The sequence below is a fragment of the Neovison vison genome, chromosome 13 (genome assembly GCF_020171115.1).
Source record: "Neovison vison isolate M4711 chromosome 13, ASM_NN_V1, whole genome shotgun sequence".
Taxonomy (NCBI): Eukaryota; Metazoa; Chordata; class Mammalia; order Carnivora; family Mustelidae; genus Neogale; species Neogale vison.
This window is the reverse complement of record NC_058103.1, coordinates 14,417,666-14,435,855: the sequence shown is the minus strand read 5'-3', so window position 1 is coordinate 14,435,855 and position 18,190 is coordinate 14,417,666.

Below are 18,190 nucleotides of genomic sequence, written 5' to 3'. Positions count from 1 at the left end.
CTAAGTCACCAGGACGGCTGCCAATCTCAAGACTCCCGTCTGAGGTTTCCTCCTGATTGATCTAATGTGATCCCCTCCACATCCCTGGTCTAGCCACTTCTGGCCGAGAGACCTCCACTGGGAGCCGGCCCAAAACCAGTACCCAATTGAATTAAAGTGCAACCAGGGACCGTTTCCTAGGGAAGTTGGCTGCAAGGACCACATGTGTTGGAATGTCGCATAGACCATGATGGATTTCAGTCTTTACTGTTTCTTGTCAGTGTCTTCTACAGACTACTTACAGCTGTGAAATTTCCCCTTGCCAAACTTTTCCAGTATTTCCATGGGTTAAAATGGCAAAACAGTATGCAGTCTTCAGGACATAACAATGGCATGGCATGGCACAGCGTTTTGGTCCATTCACTAGGCACCCATCAGCAGCCTAGGATGTGATGCAGAAGTGGAGGGATGTCGGCACCCTTCCAGGGCCTTTTATGGCAGGAATGCCTTCCCGGGGAAGGCAGGATGGTGATCAATAGCGATATCTTGAGGGACGCCTCTTGTCGCTTTTGACACGCGGGAACCTCTGACATATCTTGCGTGGGACGCCACCCAGGAGTCAGGTGGGATTTGGTGATGGACCTTCTTTTTACTTTCCTGGGAGCATGGCCTCAGTAGATTTCTTTAGTTCCCAAGGACTCTACCTTGGGATGACTTTTAACCCACTGGAAATAATTTGGATTGCAAAACTTAGGAAAGGACTGAGCTCCTGTAACGGTGCATGGTCTCAGTGGGATCAATCAGTTAGATCTCCTCTGCAGGAAACAGGGCAAATGGACCTAGGATACTCCTTCATTGCTCTACACCAGGACCCCAGACTAAGGGGCTTTTGCAGAATGTGTTTGCCCAAATGAGGCAGCTAGTAAACTTACTCCTGACATATTGGATGATAATTATGTAAATAAGCCTTCTAGTAAACCCAGGTTGCTGGGCCATCCCTAGCAAAGGGGTCTCTGGCTTTATTTCTCTCTGTTCTCCTAATAGACGTGGGGGCTTCTCCCTCACTCACTTCCCGTGTTAATGGCTATAACTGGAGTCAACTGGGGTTAGTCTAACTCGAGGCAGAGATGTAAGGAATATTCCCAAGCAGCTTCTGAAACTCTTTGTTTCGGGAATTTTCCCGGTCTTCTCTGGCCCGACTTGGACTGCTTAACCACCCCCCCGCACCCCCCCTTGCTGGTAGGAAAACACGGCATCTGCTCCTCTGTTTGGGCTGATGAGCTCTAAAACCAGGAATCGTTTTTCTGCCTACTGGCAGCACTTGGTTTCCTCTGTTTCCACCTTCTCCTGTTTCTGCACCAACATGTGTGGGGCCTGCATAACTGGCCTCTAGACCATCTTTGGTGCTTCCTGCACCACGGTTCCTCTCTTCCCTGTCAAGGAGCAAGAAGAGCAGCCCCTAGACCTAACACCCCCCACTCCAGATCTTCCCACGCATGTCTCAGGTAAACATTCAAAGTGGAGTGGGCCCAGGTGGAACGTAAATCAGTATTGGAACTAAGTTAAGTTTGTTGGTTTAATTAAGGTAGACATGTCTTAAGTTATCAGCAGTAAATGTGAAACTTTGAAATTTATTGAAGGTCAAATAAGCATGTGTTATTTGTTAAAATTTGTTAGCAAGGAAATGACTAAACTGATGGTTAATTGTCTGTCTCAAAGTTTTAATGGGTAATTGCTGAAGTAGCTTTCAAAGTCTTTGGTAACCTGAAAGCTTAAAGTTTTGGTTGGATGACAAATGGAATTAAATTATGGACATCTAGGTCTTAACCAAACAGGATAAAATGCTAAGTCATTAATTACTGGATGTAGGTTTGTGCTTCTGACTTCTTAACTGCAAAGAAAGTAAGAGTATTTAAATCTGTTGGCAAACATGTTTTGCGCTTAACTGATTCATAAATTTGCCATCTGAAGAATTCTGTTGTAACAGTTCACAATTGGTTAATACTTAATCTACACTAGAGATAAAGTATTTCTAAAAATATAAAATTCTGCTTTGTATAACTAAGACTAATGGAAATAAGGGAAACAACTCTTTATGTAGGAAAGTAGATGATAGGTAAGAAAGAGTTAAGGAATGGGAGTACATTCTGTTGAGGGTAAGAGAAGGTAATTTTGTCCTAAATGAAATGGTTGTTTGGAAGGAAATGACTTGGGACAAAACCTGAATGCAAAGGAAAGTTGTGGAAGGTTTGTGAAGGGAATCCTTCAGAAAAGGAATTTTAGCTATGGTCAAGATGGACTAAGATTGAAATGAATGGGTTTTAAAGGTACATTGGTATAAGACTGAAATTGTCTTCAAAGGACAAAGTTTTCTTAGATTAATTGATCTGCTGTTAAGAAAATGTAAATGGGGGACGCCTGGGTGGCTCAGTTGGTTAAGCAGCTGCCTTCGGCTCAGGTCATGATCCCAGCGTCCAGGGATGGAGTCCCACATCAGGCTCCTTGCTCGGCGGGGAGCCTGCTTCTCCCTCTGCCTCTGCCTGCCCTGCCATTCTGTCTGCCTGTGCTCGCTCTCTCTCCCTCCCTCTCTCTGACAAATTAAAAAAAAAAAATCTTAAAAAAAGAAAATGTAAATGGTTTTCTCTTTGCCTGCTCAGAAAACCCAGTTTATATGTTTTGTTTTATCAGGTGTTTAACATCCCTAATTCTATTTAGGCATGTGTTTTAAAACTTTCTAAGGTTTTAGCAAATGTTGACAAGATTTAAGTTGTAAATCTCTTTAACTCCAGCTTTTCCTTGGTTTGTGCAGTTACTCAGAAGTACTACTGAACCAATGATAAACCTTGGGTTACATTTGGGAAAACACTATTAACTACTCTAGAGATTATGCATTTCCTAAAGTTTTAACGTTTTGAGAGATCATCACTTGATATTGTAATTATGGAAATGTTATGTGTCACAGAAATGACTTGATTGCCTTGCCGCTAAATTGTAAACTCTCGTCTCATCAGCTCTAACCATATCCATTCTTGAGTTTTTGTCATTTATAATTGTTTTAATTCTTTTGTAAAATGAGTTTTATCTTAAAGGAGATACATAAAAAGGACTTTCAGGACAAATAACAGATATTTGATATACTTGAAAATCCTAAAACTGAGATGGGTAAGAATTTCCAGAACTAACTAAAAGTGCATTCACCAGATTTAGTAACATGGGACTAAATGAACTAAAAGATTATAGTGTTGTGTCTCTTAATGTTTTGTCTTTTATTTTTAGACATTGCTGGTTCTCTAATGTTTGCTCTTCCAGACTAGCGATACTTTTTCTTAAGTTATATGTAATTTACAGAGATGTAAAAGTATTGATTTGTAAACAAATCAAAGCATTCAACTTTTCTCTCTATCTGAACCCTCTGAAACCAAAAGGTCTCAGTAAGTATTCTTCTTTCTTGGCAATCGGTCATTTGCATAAGTTCAATAAGAATCTGTTCTCCTTGTAACAGGACAGCATTGGAAACTGGTTATTTTACCAAGACTTTGACTGGAATGCATAGGCTCAGATACGACCAGACAGTTTTAAGGAACTAAGGTTGACTTTATGAAACCTGGAGCCATAAAGCCCTTTGGAACTGTTGGCCTGATACCTTCCTTACAGAGTTCCCAGAGATCTCACCAGGTGAGTAAATAATGTCACTTCCTGGCAGGATACTTGGGGAACCTCAGGAAGAGGCATTTGCCCAAATCGACAGGTACTGCAGGCATGCCTGATGGCAAGTATCTGGCTTGGCTTCTGGCCTGGAGAGGCTACTAAAAAAGTTCAACCTAGAGATTTCCTTATAAAAAGTTTCAGCAAAGCAGATTCTGAAAGATCTATTTTGATCACACTCACATTCTTGCTGAGCTTATGTAAATAATTAGGCCAGGTTTGTTAAAACTGGACTTGTTTCTCAAATAAATTAGACCTGATTTGGCTATCTCTGGAAATGAGGGTTATTTTAGAGAGAAAAATTGTGTTTTAATAACACACCTTTATGGATGTTAAATTCTAGATTTGATTGTCTTTAAATGTTTGTTTACCTAAGCTAAACAATTTGAGGTAAACTTCAGAGAAGTTGCACAATAGCTTCTTTAGTCGATCTTATATTGTGGGGATATTAGCAGAACCCCATGGCATATGATTAAACAACTGGAAAAATGGGATTGATTCCCCTACAATTGTATAACTTAACTATAACCTTGTGTGTGGCTGGAATAATGAAATTGCCTAAAATCCAGCATATCATACTCCATAGTATTAACTGTGGACTTGTGGAGATAATGGATGACCCCACTTTCTTTATGATTGGATTGGATGATGCATGGGGCACTCCCCTTATCTCTTGACAAGTTTTCTCCCACTTGCCAGTGATCCTCTGTAATCAGGATATTATTAAGCCTGGACCACTCAAAGGGCTTCTTATTGGTTTCATCCCTTAGTCATATTTATTCTAGAAGCCACCTCTCTTGAGGTGCAGTTGCAAACAGATGCTTTAGCAAAACATAGAACACCCCTCCTCATAAAAAGAGCCTCAAAGCTCACTGCGGAACAGTCCCTGAATGTAAAGACATCACATCAGGGGGACAAGATGGTGGGGTACTAGGAAGAGGCGTCTTTTCAGCTGGTACCCCAAAGTGAGCTGATTACCTACCAAAGAACTCTGATCACCCATGAAATCAGCCTGAGATCAGAATTATACACGTCTGGATCTCTACAGGGGCAGAAGACGCCAGTGAGCAGGTAAAGCGGAATGGGAACAGCGGACTGATATCGGAAGATAAACAAAAGGGGGAGGGAGCCACCAGAGGCGACCGGTGCAAAAGTAATACCCCGATACGAGCGAGAGTGCCCTGCGTCTGGGGACCAGCATTAACTCGGAGACTGGTTGAAAGCACTCCAAAAGAGCAAAGGATCGCGGGGGCAAATTGTGGGAATCGGGGCGGCTAGGGACAGGGGCTTGAGTCCCCGGTCCCAGACGGCCTCCCTGGCGCGGAGGCAGAGAGAGTGCGGCGGAGAAACCGGCTCCTGGTCCCTAAGCCGCCAGCGCGCCCCAGAGCTCGGGGGTTCCGGCTCCTGTGAGGGGATGGGAGCCGGTCTGCAGAACGCGCGCTAGCCCTACCACAAAGCTTGAGATGCGCGTGCACGTCGCTCCAGCTCTCCTGGGTTTCTAAGGCCCTGGGGCGCTTCTTGACCCGGGCCATTGTTTCAAAGTCTAAGCCGCGCGCGCACGAAACTCTTCCCCGGACAGAGGCGCGCAAAAGCCCAGCCTGCGGCTTACGGACCAGCGCCCCGTTCTCAGTGCCCCAGACGCGCGCCCGACCCACAGCCGCCTCTGAAAAGAGGTGTGCGCAAGCCGGGCACTCCCAGCCCCGGCCGGCGGCAAAATCTCAGTGTGCGATCGCTGCTTGGAACCTCTCTGGCGGTCAGGAGCTCCCAGACAGCCGCCACTGCCTTGGCTTTGGGGACGAGCAAAAGATCCTGCGCCCCCAGGGTCTTTAACTTGGAACCTGCACTGCCAGCGTCCAAGGGGGAATTTATTCAGCTTCTGCACCCAGACTGAGGCTTCTGAGACGGAGATCAGGAAGTGTTCCAGGGTGCACCTTGACTGCACCAGAGTTGATACATCCAGCTACATCTGTTCAGTCTTCTCCCACCAAAATGACTAGGAGGAGGAATGCCCAACAGAAGAAAAATACAGAGGATGGACCTTCCGCAACAGAGCTAACGGCTATCAACATAGACAATATGTCGGAAAGAGAATTCAGGCTAACAATTATCCAGGCAATAGCTAGGTTGGAGAAAGCCATGGATGACCAAACAGAATTGATTAGAGCCGAACTGAAAGCGACCAGACAGGATGTTCACAATGTTAGGGAGGAGCTTAAAGCTACCAGGGAGGAGGTCCACAATGCTCTCAATGAGTTCCAATCCAATCTAAACTCTCTCAAAGCTAGGGTAACTGAGACAGAAGATAGAATTAGTGATCTGGAAGACAAACAGATAGAGAGAAAGGATCAGGAGGAAGCCTGGAACAAACAGCTTAGATCCCACGAAAGCAGAATTAGGGAAATAAGTGATGCCATGAAGCGTTCCAACGTCAGAATTATTGGAATTCCTGAAGGGGAGGAGAAAGAAAGAAGTCTAGAAGATGTCGTGGAACAAGTCCTTCATGAAAACTTTCCGAATCTCGCGAATGAAACCAGCGTCCATGTACTAGAGGCTGAACGGTCTCCACCCAAGATTATACACTCCAAAAAAACCTCACGACACCTGATAGTCAAATTGAGAAATTATAATTGTAGGTATAATCTCTTGAAAGCTGCCAGGGCAAAGAGGCTCCTTACTTACAGAGGGAAGCCCATCAGAATAACGTCAGACCTGTCCACAGAGACCTGGCAAGCCAGAAGAGGCTGGCAAGATATATTCAGGGCACTAAATGAGAAGAACATGCAGCCAAGAATACTTTATCCAGCAAGACTGACATTCAAAATGGATGGAGAGATAAAGAGTTTCCAAGACCGGCAAGACTTAAAAGACTATGCAACCACCAAGCCGATACTGCAGGAAATATTAAGGGGGGTGCTATAAAAGAGGAAAAATCCCAAGAATAGCATTGAACAGAAATATAGAGACAGTCTACAGAAAGAAAGACTTCAAAGGTAACTCGATGTCAATAAAAACGTATCTATCAATAATCACTCTCAATGTGAATGGCCTAAATGCACCCATAAAACGGCACAGGGTTGCAGATTGGATAAAACGACAGGACCCATCCATATGCTGTCTACAAGAGACCCATTTTGAACCTAAAGATACACGCAGACTGAAAGTGAAGGGGTGGAGAAGCATCTTTCATGCCAATGGGACTCAAAAGAAGGCTGGGGTAGCGATTCTCATATCAGATAAATTAGACTTCAAACTAAAGACTGTAGTCAGAGATACAGAAGGACACTACATAATCCTTAAAGGGACTATCCACCAAGATGATCTAACAATTGTAAATATCTATGCTCCCAATATGGGAGCAGCCAATTACTTAAGAAAACTGTTAATCAAGATAAAGAGTCATATTGATATGAATACACTAATCGTAGGTGATCTTAACACGCCTCTTTCAGAATTAGACAGATCATCGAAGCAGAAAATCAATAAAGAAACAAGAGCATTGAACGACACATTGGACCAGATGGACCTCATAGATATATACAGAACATTCCACCCTAAAACAGAAGAATACTCATTCTTCTCAAGTGCACACGGAACCTTCTCCAGAATAGACCACATACTGGGTCACAAATCAGGACTCAGCCGATACCAAAAGACTGAGATTATTCCCTGCATATTCTCAGATCACAATGCTTTGAAACTGGAGCTCAATCACAAGGAAAAGTTCCGAAGGAACTCAAACACCTGGAAGCTAAAGACCACCTTGCTTAAGAATGCTTGGATCAACCAGGAGATCAAAGAAGAACTGAAACAATTCATGGAAACCAATGAGAATGAAGACACTTCGGTCCAAAACCTATGGGATACAGCAAAGGCGGTCCTAAGGGGAAAATATATAGCCATCCAAGCCTTGCTCAAAAAAATTGAAAAATCCAGAACACACCAGCTGTCTCTACACCTTAAAGAACTGGAGGATCAACAACAAATCAAACCAACTCCACACATAAGAAGGGAAATCATCAAGATTAGAGCTGAGATCAATGAGGGAGAAACCAGAGATACAGTAGAACGTATCAATGAAACTAGAAGCTGGTTTTTTGAAAGAATCAATAAGATCGATAAGCCACTGGCTACACTAATCCAAAAGAAAAGAGAGAAATCCCAAATTCATAAAATTATGAATGAAAAGGGAGAGATCACAACTAACACCAAGGAAGTAGAAACAATCATCAGAAGTTACTACGAACAGTTATATGCCAATAAGCTTAGCAACCTAGATGAAATGGATGCATTCCTGGAAAAATATAAACTACCAAAATTGAACCAGGAAGAAATCGACAACCTGAATAGACCAATATCTAATAACGAGATTGAAGCAGTGATCAAAAATCTCCCAAAAAACAAGAGCCCAGGACCTGACGGATTCCCTGGGGAATTCTACCAAACCTTCCAAGAAGAAATAACACCTATTCTCCTGAAGCTGTTTCAAAAAATTGAAGCAGAAGGAAAACTTCCAGACTCTTTCTATGAAGCCAGCATTACCCTGATCCCCAAACCAGGCAAGGACCATACCAAAAAGGAGAATTTCAGACCAATATCACTGATGAATATGGATGCTAAGATTCTCAACAAGATCCTAGCCAACAGGATCCAACAACACATTAAAAAGATTATCCACCATGATCAGGTGGGATTCATCCCTGGGCTACAAGGATGGTTCAACATTCGTAAATCAATCAATGTGATACAACAAATTAATATGAGAAGAGAGAAGAACCACATGGTCCTCTCAATTGATGCAGAAAAAGCATTTGACAAAATCCAACATCCGTTCCTGATTAAAACGCTTCAAAGTATAGGGATAGAGGGAACATTCCTGAACCTCATCAAATCTATCTATGAAAGACCCACAGCAAATATCATCCTCAATGGGAAAAAGCTTGCAGCCTTCCCGTTGAGATCAGGAACAAGACAAGGATGCCCACTTTCACCACTCTTGTTCAACATAGTATTAGAAGTCCTAGCAACAGCAATCAGACAACAGAGAGAAATAAAAGGTATCCAAATTGGTAATGAAGAAGTCAAACTCTCTCTCTTCGCAGATGACATGATTCTTTATATGGAAAACCCAAAAGACTCCACCCCCAAACTACTAGAACTCATACAGCAATTCAGCAGCGTGGCAGGATACAAAGTCAATGTGCAGAAATCAGTGGCTTTCTTATACACTAACAATGAAAATACAGAAAGGGAAATTAGAGAATCGATTCCATTTACTATAGCACCAAGAACCATAAGATACCTGGGAATAAACCTAACTAAAGAGATAAAGGATCTATACTTGAGGAACTATAGAACACTCATGAAAGAAATTGAAGAAGACACAAAAAGATGGAAGACCATTCCATGCTCTTGGATCGGAAGAATAAACATCGTTAAAATGTCTATACTGCCTAGAGCAATCTATACTTTTAATGCCATTCTGATCAAAATTCCACCGGCATTCTTCAAAGAGCTGGAGCAAATAATCCTAAAATTTGTATGGAATCAGAAGAGACCCCGAATCGCTAAGGAAACGTTGAAAAACAAAAATAAAGCTGGCGGCATCACCTTACCTGATTTCAAGCTTTATTACAAAGCTGTGATCACCAAGACAGCATGGTACTGGCATAAAAACAGACACATAGACCAGTGGAACAGAGTAGAGAGCCCTGATATGGACCCTCAACTCTATGGTCAATTAATCTTCGACAAAACAGGAAAAAATATACAGTGGAAAAAAGACAGTCTCTTCAATAAATGGTGCTGGGAAAACTGGACAGCTATATGTAGAAGAATGAAACTCGACCATTCTCTTACACCGTACACAAAGATCAATTCAAAATGGATAAAAGACCTCAACGTGAGACAGGAATCTATCAGAATCTTAGAGGAGAATATAGGCAGTAATCTCTTCGATATCGGCCACAGCAACTTCTTTCAAGATACGTCTCCAAAGGCAAAGGAAACAAAAGCGAAAATAAACTTCTGGGACTTCATCAAAATCAAAAGCTTCTGCACAGCAAAGGAAAAGTCAAAAAAACAAAGAGGCAACCCACGGAATGGGAGAAGATATTTGCAAATGACAGTACAGACAAAAGGTTGATATCCAGGATCTATAATGAACTCCTCAAACTCAACCCACACGAAACAGACAAACACATCAAAAAATGGGCAGAAGATATGAACAGACACTTCTCCAATCAAGAAATACAAATGGCTATCAGACACATGAAAAAATGCTCATCATCATTAGCCCTCAGGGAGATTCAAATTAAAACCACATTGAGATATCACCTTACACCAGTTAGAATGGCCAAAATTAACAAAACAGGAAACAACATGTGTTGGAGAGGATGTGGAGAAAGGGGAACCCTCTTCCACTGTTGGTGGGAATGCAAGTTGGTGCAGCCTCTTTGGAGAACAGTGTGGAGATTCCTCAAGAAATTAAAAATAGAGCTTCCCTACAACCCTGCAATTGCACTCCTGGGTATTTACCCCAAAGATACAGATGTCGTGAAAAGAAGGGCCATCTGTACCCCAATGTTTATAGCAGCAATGGCCACAGTCGCCAAACTATGGAAAGAACCAAGATGCCCTTCAACGGATGAATGGATAAGGAAGATGTGGTCCATATACACTATGGAGTATTATGCCTCCATCAGAAAGGACGAATATCCAACTTTTGTAGCAACATGGACGGGACTGGAAGAGATTATGCTGAGTGAAATCAGTCAAGCAGAGAGAGTCAATTATCATATGGTTTCACTCATTTGTGGAGCATAACCAATAGCATGGAGGACAAGGGGCGTTAGAGAGTAGTAGGGAATTTGGGTAAATTGGAAGGGGAGGTGAACCATGAGAGACTATGGACTCTGAAAAACAGTCTGAGGGGTTTGAAGTGGCGGGGGGTGGGAGGTTGGGGTACCAGGTGGTGGGTATTATAGAGGGCACAGCTTGCATGGAGCACTGGGTGTGGTGAAAAAATAATGAATACTGTTTTTCTGAAAATAAATAAATTGGGAAAAAAAAAAAAAAGACATCACATCAGGTCCAGATTTGTCTTAGAATTCAAAGGCCACCAATGGATGATGGAGGCCTGCTTAATTAAATACAGGGCTAATCTTACAGATATGCCAGAAGTACTACTTAAAACTTGTCAAACTTTAAACCTAGTTACCTTTATGCCTGAACCTGACCATTGTATCTCTTTCTCCATAGAGCAAAAACTGTTAAGAGGTTATTGATCTTGCTTACTCTATTTGGCCAGATTTAAGATGCCCCTGTTAAAAATACAAATGACAGTTGGTTTACTGATGACAGTAGTTTTTATAAAAAGAATAAGAAAAGTTAGATATGCCGTAGTGCTTCACTAGCACTTTGCAATTGCCAAAGCCCAAAAGTAAACATTAATACGGACTCCAAATATGCCTTCCTGGTACTACATGCCCATGGAGCTATTTGGAAGGAAAGGGGATTGCTGTCAAGCCATAACTCCCAATCAAATATGGGCCTAAGTTGCAAAACCCTCCTTATCGCTATACTAAGGATGATGTATATCAAATCTGGGATACATATTTGTGGTTCACACCCACGATTGGACAGCTCAGTCAAAAGGCAGTTTTATGCTGGGAACAAAGAAATCATACATATGATACTTGGGCAAATAACACATGACATCTAGGATGGCTATCATTAGAAATGTGTTCCCAAGTAATAGTACTCCAGGCTACTGGCTGGTTTGCTACTGATTGAGTAAGGCGACCTGGCCTTAGATGGTCAGCTCCAGATGGAACCCACTGGATGTGTGGAACTAACATATGGCCCTGGCTTCCTCCAGGGTGGCTAGGTCACTGTACTTTAGGATTTGCCTGGATTCATGGGCACATTACTAAAACCATCACCACTCCAACTAATCTCCCCAATTTAAAACAAAGATAGACACGATCGGTTTTTAAATGGTATGATCACTTAACATCCATTTTTGTTCATCTGTGGGACTAGAAGATATCACGTGGCATGTAGAAGCCCTTAATAAATGTACTACGAAGGCACTCAATAAATAGCATCTCCCTACTTAATACTGAAGTCTCACAGATACGCAAGGCAGTCCTACAAAATAGAATGGCCTTAGATGTCCGGACAGCAGCACAGGGTGGCACATGTGCAGTTAGCAAAGCAGAATGTTGTGTGTACATCCTAGACTATCACAAAACTGTCACAGAACTAATAAAAGAGATGAATGCCCAGATTAAGGCTCTACAAGATCCTTCTCTCTCTGTGATTGGTTCAGTTCCTGGTTTAAGGGAGGACTATGGCCAACAATTAAAAATCTCTTTTTCGGGCTTCTCATTCTTATCACCTTATTAATCTTAATATGTTGCTTTGTTCATTGTTTCTCTGCTTGGTGCCGAGACTCCATTGCTGCAATGACTTCACCACCACAGATGATCCTGACCACGCACAGAGACACTTCTTCACTGTCAGCGCTGGATTCGGCTGCCTCCACCTTTCTTAACTCCCTTATACGTTCCTCCACTGATGAATGTTGGCCCGAGTAGGTAGGGACAGCTCTACGTCCCTATTCAGCAGAAGAAGTTACAGAAGATGAGATCTTCCTTAAAGATTTGAGGGTCAAAATTGTTCAGGGGGGAATGATGAGGGAGCAGGAGGCTGGCTGAAGACAAAGCAAAAGCTGGCACCTTGCCGCCCCTCTCCATCCGCTTCCCCTCGGTAAAGTGTGTAGCAGTCCTCAGGCACCCCTGACTGCCCTAAACAATAAACAAGTAGTTAACTCAGAGAGATCACAATCCTGCAAGACAGGAGTCTCCCTTGGTTTACAAATATCCTAGAGATCTACAAACAAAGAAGTTACCTTATCAGTAGCACAAATTTCCAGAGGCAAATAACTCAGTTCCCCAGCCCTAAATAAAGTTAAATCTCACTAACAAAGACGATTGATAACAGGATTGTGACATCCCACCAAGAATCTCCCAACTATCTTGATGGTAATGACTGGCCTAAGACCATTTTGATCAAGCCACAAGGCCTCAGGTATCCAGGCAGGCACCTTGTAGGCCCTCTTTAGCATATGAAAGCTCTGTTGAAACCTCCCTTACCCTTACCTTCCTCCCAACCTCAAAGTACACAACCTGCCATCCCTCAACAACCCGCCGCAGCAGCTCTTCATGCCCACGGGTCCCGCCCACGGGTCCCGGCCCCGTGCTTAGTAAACCACCATTTTGCACCAAAGTTGTCTCAAGAATTCTTTCTTGATCAGAAGTAGAGAGAAGAGGAAGCAGGCTCCCTGCTGAGCTGAGAGCCGGATGCGGGGCTCAATCCCAGGACTCCGGGATCGTGACCTGAGCCAAAGGCAGAGGCTTTAATCCACTGAGCCACCCAGGCACCCCAAGGCTGTCTTTTTTTTTTTTTTAATTATTTTTATGGCAAGCAGTCTTTATACATCTTAAGCAAAGAGACAATACATTTGTGAGGAATTGACAGGACAAAGAAAACTTGTCTTTGGGAGCTTAAATTAGAAGTTCTGAACAGAATTTAGGCTAAAGTAGTCAATTAGCAAATGATTGAAGTTGGTGTGGGACAGTCTCATGGGGTGGAGGCCAGCACCCAGCGGACCGGTCATGAAGGAATTCACCCAAGGCAGAACGAAGGAGACAAATTTACTGAATAAATGTCAAACAGCAGGATGGAAAGGGAGAGACTGTGCCAGGACAGGGTGGGGGCATAGGCTGTAGTTAAGGTGGGGGACTGAAGGAGAATGTACACAATTTTCCTTTTTTGGTAGCTGTGCCTGGTTGTAAGTAGCCCATTGGTCAGCTAGGGCTTACGGATATCTTGAGGTGGGTCACCTGATGGCCTGTTTGCCTTCAGCCCTGTAGTCACTTGGGCCCTTCTAGATCGGGTGTTTCTTGCTCCATTTGATTGCCTCAAAGTGGCCTGTACCGTTGGTTTTATTCAGCCTTCTCAGCTCCAAATTCCCTATCTCTGGTTTTAAGAATGGTTCTTTACCTCTTGGTACAGGGAGGGTGCCTTTCACCTGGGTGATTTTGTTAAGTCTGTAATCAAAAGAGCGAGACTGATACAAAGTGAAGGTCAAGCTAAGCTTTATTTCGCGCCAAGCATTGAGAATCAAACCGACCATTCAGGGTCACCTCTTACAGAGAGGGCGACCCGTCCCTGCCTCACAGAATTACACTTACAGAGCAAAGGCCATGTGGTTGAGCCTGGCCCCACACAGGTGGCCAGTGAGATTGTAACACAGAGAAAGCTGCAAGGTCATGCTAGTGTTGGGGTCCATTATCAAAGGAATGAGACTGAGACAAAGTGAAAGTTATGCAAAGCCTTATTCTATGCCAAGCACTAGAAGTTAGACTGACCGGCCAGGGCCACCTCCGAAGAGAGCAAACCCCTCCTGATCTCACAGGCTGGTTTTATAGGGCATAACCGCAGACCCAAGGTACGTGGCTTCTGTGGTTATGGCGTTTACTCCCAGAATCGATACCCGGAACCATACCAGGAACTACAGGGGTGTTTATTCCTGGAACGAAGTCCATGGATATAAACAAAAATATGGCTACCTAGGCAATACGGAGTTGCTCTGGCTAAGCAGGCCCTACTAGTTAAACAGGTTTTAACATTAAATTGGCCCTAACAGCTAGGTCACACACGGGTGGCCAATTGAATTACAATTCACCCCATAGTAGCTATTTGAACTAGCCTATCACCTTGGTCAGAATTGGCACCCAAAAAGTGGGGCCCACACTCCTTGGTAGCTAGGGAGACAGCATGCGCACCCCACTGATTGGATGTCTCCACCTGGTCCGGCTCGTCCCTGCATTCGGGCTGTTATCTCCACCTGACCTGACCCGCCCTTGTATTTGGGTTCCGTTACCTGGGACTGGTCGACCATATTTTACTGGTTTCCCAGACTTGCTTTTAAGTAAGTTCCCCTTTGGGTGGGGGGCAGGGTCAGTTTAAGTTCTACTGCATAAACAACAAAATCACCATTTAACTGGATGGAACCGCTCTGGCTAAATAGGCCCTTACAATTTATTTACTGCTTTCAGGGAGACAGATGGTTCTGAGGGCCCTCCTTGCACAGGCGTTTGGGTTTTGTTTGTTGTTTGTTTGTTTAAAGATTTTATTTATTTATTTGTCAGAGACAGAGGGAGAGAGAGCGAGTGAGCACAGGCAGACAGAGAGGCAGGCAGAGGCAGAGGGAGAAGCAGGCTCCCTGCTGAGCAAGGAGCCCGATGTGGGACTCGATCCCATAACCCTGGGATCATGACCTGAGCCCAAGGCAGCTGCTTAACCAACTGAGCCACCCAGGCGTCCCTTGTTTGTTTTTTTAAAGATCTTATTTATTTGACAGAGACACAGCGAGAGAGGGAACAGAACACAAGCAAGGGGAGTGGGAGACAAAGAGGTAGAAGCAGCCTCCCTGCTTGAAAGACTCCGCATATAGACACCCCCCCCCCAGCCATTGATTAACTAACTGCTTCTTGGCTTTTCTGTAATCGCTCGCCCTTCCCCTGTTAGACCCCTCCCCCAGTTAATTGTTTAACCACTCCCTTGCCTTTCTGTAACCACTTGGCTTTTAGGGGGTGATACTGGTCTCCTGTTTCAACAGGATACCTTATGCGCATAGTCACATAGGCAAGGGGGTCGCCTAGGTACGTGGGCCTAGTCACGTAGGCAGGATGTTTCTCTGCTGAGTAATAAGGTCCAACTCCCCCTCCTCACTCCCCCTCCCCACCTTTCTCTTCGCGCGCCGGGGTCCTTCAAAGCCAATCTACAAACACCGAGTATGCCTTACATTCAAACCAGCCAATAAGAACCTTGTAACTATGTTTCTGCTTCTGTACGTATGCTTTCGCTTCCCCAAACCCCATAAAAAGGCCCTGAACAAAGGGCTGGCGCGCGAGTCTTCCTAAGACTTGATCGCCCGCAGGTACCTGTGTCAACTCAATAAACCTCATGCTGTTTGCATCTGATCAGTGGACTCGGCTTGGTTTTTGGGTCCGGGGGTCTCCTCCTGAGAAGGGGTCCATTCCGGGGTGCTTGGAGCCCCGGGGGATCTTTCATGCTGAGCAAAGAGCCCTATGCGGGGCTCGATCCCAGGCTCTGGGATCATGACCTAAGCCAAAGGCAGATGCCTAACCAACTGAGCCACTCAGGTGCCCCCACAGGCTCTTTGTTTTTAAATAGTTTCACTGAGTGGTGCCTGGGTGGCAGTCAGTTAAGCATCAGCCTTTTGCTCAGCTCATGATCCCAGCGTCCTGGGATCGGAAGCCTGCTTCTCCCTCTCTGCCTATTTGCTGCTCCCCCTCCTTGGGCTCTCTCTCTAGCTCTCTGTCAAATAAAATCTTAAAAATAAAATAGTTTTAGTTAGAAATAATCAGTATGCCATTGTGGTACACTGAGGGGGTAGTCTGTCCAGGTTCCCTACAACATCTGTTAGCATGTCCAAGATGCAGAACACACAAAACACTGAGCACTAGCACGGATGTGGAATAACAGGAACTCTCATTCATTACTCTTGGGAATGAAAAGTAGTAGAGACGCCTAGGAAGATAATTTGGCAGTCTCCTATAAAATTAAACACACTTTACCATATGAACCTCCTGGTATCAGGAGGAGGATGACGAAAACTTGATGATGAAAACCAAAGATGATGACAACTTAACATCCACACAAAAACCCGCCCATGGATGTTTACACTAGCTTGATTCGTCATTTGTCAAAGTTTGAAGCAACCAAGGTGTCCTTCAATAGGTCAGGGTGATAAGGGAGCAGGAGGCTGGCTGAAGACAAAGCAAAAGCTGGCATCTTGCATCCCCTCTCCATCCGCTTCTCAGTCATATGTGTAGCATTCCTCTGGCAGCCCTGACTGCCATGAACAATAAGCAAATAGTTAACTTGCAGGGATCACAACCTGCAAGGCAGGAGTCTCCCTTGGCTTACAAATGTCCTAAATCTCACTAACAAAGACGATTGATAGTAGGATTATGACATCCCACCAAAAAGTCTCCCAACTATCTTGATGTAAATGCCTGGCCTAAGGATGACCTTGATCAAGCCAACATTGATCAAGCCTCAAGGGCAAGGCCTCACGTAGGCCTCCGGTAGGCCTCCCGTTTCCTGGCACCTTGTAGGCCCTCTTTAGCATATGAAAGCTCCATTGAAACCTCCCTTTCCCTCACCTTCCCCCAACCACAGGGTACATAACCTGCCCCCCCCCTCACAACCTGGGGCAGCAGCCCTTCCTGCCCACGGATACTGTCCCCGTGCTTTAATAAACCACCATTTTGCACCAAAGATGTCTCAAGAATTCTTTCTTGGTCATCGGCTCCGGACCTCAGCCCACCGAACCTCACCTAGGTTCTGGAACTTCATCAAGGGGATATACAAACTTTGGTACTTCCAGACTATGACATGTTACTCAGCAAAAACAAAACAAAACAAACAAACGAGTTACCAAGCTATGAAAAGACATGGAGGAACTACATGAAAAGCCCATCTGAAAAGGCTACATATAGTATGATTCCAACTCTGACATTCTGGAAAAGGCAAACATGGCAAAAAGATCAGTGCGTGCCAGGGGTTGCACGGGAGGGAGGAACGAACAGGTGAAGTACAGGGGATTTTTAGGGCAGTGCAACTATTTTGTATACCATGATGGTAGACTCATGTTATTGTACAGTTGCCTAAAGCCATAGAATGTACAATACCCAAGGTTAAACTTAATGTAAACTAAGGACTTCGGGTAATGGATCAATGTAATTTTGCTTTTTTTTTTTTTTTAAGATTTTATTTATCAGAGAGAGAGAGAGCACGTACAAATAGGGGGAGCTAAGGCAGAAGGAGAAGCAGGCTCCCTGCTGAGCAAGGAGCCCCATGTTGGACTCAGTTCCAGGACCCTGGGATCATGACCTGAAGCTGAAGGCAGAGGCTTTACCAACTGAGCCATTCAGGTGCACTTGATCAGTGTAGTTTATCAGTGGGAACAAATGTAGAACACTGATGGGGGGTAATTGGTATTGGGGGAGGCTGTATAGGCACAGGGGTCATATGGGAAATCTCTGTGCCTTCTTTCAGTTTTACTGGGAACCTAAAACTGCTCTAAAAATACTCTTTTTTAACAAAATAAGGAAGGGGTGCCTGGGTGGCTCAGTGGGTTAAAGCCTCTGCTTTCGGCTCAGGTCGTGAGGTTGTGGTCCCAGGGTCCTGAGATGAAGCCCCCACCCACCCCCCGCCCCCGGCCGCATTGCTCAGCAGGGGAGCCTGCTTCCTTCTCTTTCTGCCTGTCTCTGCCTACTTGTGATCTCTGACTGTCAAATAAATAAAATCTTAAAAAAAAAAAAGAATTGAATAGCAAAATAAGGAAAATTATTGTATTGGAAATAGGGATAGGTCTGGTTTTATATTTGATTGATCCAGTAGCTCAACG